This window comes from Pseudorca crassidens, chromosome 5 (assembly GCF_039906515.1).
Source record: "Pseudorca crassidens isolate mPseCra1 chromosome 5, mPseCra1.hap1, whole genome shotgun sequence".
NCBI lineage: Eukaryota > Metazoa > Chordata > Mammalia > Artiodactyla > Delphinidae > Pseudorca > Pseudorca crassidens.
In genome coordinates, this window is record NC_090300.1 from 123,157,492 (window position 1) to 123,159,638 (window position 2,147).

The window sequence follows — 2,147 nt, forward strand, 5'->3', positions numbered from 1 at the left end:
ATTTATTTTAAATATTTCTAGGAAAGTATTCCAAAGGAACACTCTAGTCTCTCTTCTTATTAAATAGGAATGGGGTGGGTTTTCTGTAACTTTTTTTCATACTAAATAAGAGCATTAATTGGTCTAAATATCCCTTGCGGAGTTTCCACATTTCTAATTAAATTTCAAACAGGCCCAACTTCTTAGAAAACACACATATTAATGCCCTAAATCTAAACTAAAACAGATGAAATGCTGCATCTTAATGAAAGTCAAACATTATTGACAAGGCTTCCTAAATTTCAAGTCAGTCCACCTTCAGGTAACAGTGGTTTCCATTCTGCGGAAGTTGCTGGCGTTCTAAATATTGAAATTTTTCATTTAGCCCTTTGTATCATTTTAACAAGTAAGTAGTATGCTTAGACACCTTTCTGCATGATCCTAATTTTCTCTCATTAGCTTTTAGCTCTGTGGTATTCAAAATTCATTCCTCTTTGTTTTTAGAAAATATTTTTAAACGACTTGAAGTTAATATCAGACATAAACGGTTCTACTTGTTTTATATTTGTTTTACGTTGAAGAATAATTTCTCTAAAGTTCTATGTAGGGAAACATACTACTCCTTTCTACCTCTAGCTATATTCAAAACGGGTTTAATGAATCTTATTTCCTTATTTAAAGTTTTAGGAAATAGTAATTAATCACCATTATTTAGCAAGCAATAATTATGGAGACAATTGTTTCAACAAATCAACTCAAAGGATCTCACAAATGAAAGGGTTTTCTGGGTTAACACTATAAAAACTTTACAGTCCTGAACTGCTTCCTGATTGTTCTACTATTAATTATTTAAACAACAAATCTCAGCAAAAGTACAGATGACGTTTTACATTTGTCCAAGTCATTAACTTAATAACCAGATAAGAAGGCAGTAGAATGACAAAACATGTCATTTTCCTCAACACTGAAATGAAATCTTTCAGAAACTCATTTGTACACATGAAAATGCACTTACTTGATTATGCACTCTACCATTATTTTGAAAATTCACCAAAACAATAGGAGTCTTATCACAGCAAAAATATTTTTTAAATATTGTGAAATTTGGTCTGGGTATAGAAGACAATGTTATATGATGATATAAACTATGGAACTATAATCATAGTTTCTATCTATGAAGAAATTTTATTTTGGTGGAAAGCTTGCAGTTCGGTCCACCAAAAAATGTTATTTTTAGAGCAACCTATAACTAAGCAGTTACTTATCAATTGATTCCCAGTTGTTTAACGGAATATGAAGTAATTTTTGCCCACACAAATAAACCATGCCAATAATTTAAGATTAATTGCTATAGTATTTGAGATTCCCTTTAAGACTAATTTAAGTTTAGAGCTGACATTTTAAATTATTATTAAAATAGTCATTGATCACAATGATCAGCCAATATTCAAAATTATGAAACCAAACGACATAAGTAGACAAGCTGCAGAAGCTGACAATAACATTGGAGGCAAGTGCAAATTATCTTTTTAATTGAAATCACCGTAATATAAAGAAAAGAAAAAAGCTCCAAAGCATATTCCAAATAGAAATTATATGACCAAAAGAAGTTCTTTGCATATATAAAAGTGCTTCCAAACTAAGGTGTATATGTAGAATTGTTACCCGTAGAACTTATATTTGGCTTATGGGAGAAGTTGGCATATTCTCCTGACAAACATTTCAGAGTCTACCATTAAACTATCAACTATTTAAAAGACTTTAACAAAATAACTAAATTTTCAGTTGGTAACTTTAAGACTTGTAAAAAATTAAATTCAGTACTGCAAATAAAAAGAATTAATTTTTCTTCCTACCCACAAAAAAATTTTCATTATGCTTCTGAATCTGTGCCATTTCCTGCCTGAAATACTTTATTCAGAACTGCTCTTTTGTGTTAACTGTTTTTCAAATTTCGCTAGATGATCTCAAAAACCAATAGGGATTTAAATCATCATGAATAATGATAGAGTCAGATTGATGTGCAATTAAAGCAAAGATAACTTACATTTGTAACACCAGTTATAAATAATAGGACATTAAGGAATTTTATTAGAAGAAAAATTGCCTGAAAACTGAAATTAACCTTCTAGAATTTCTCAGACAAACCAAATTATTCTACAGAACCA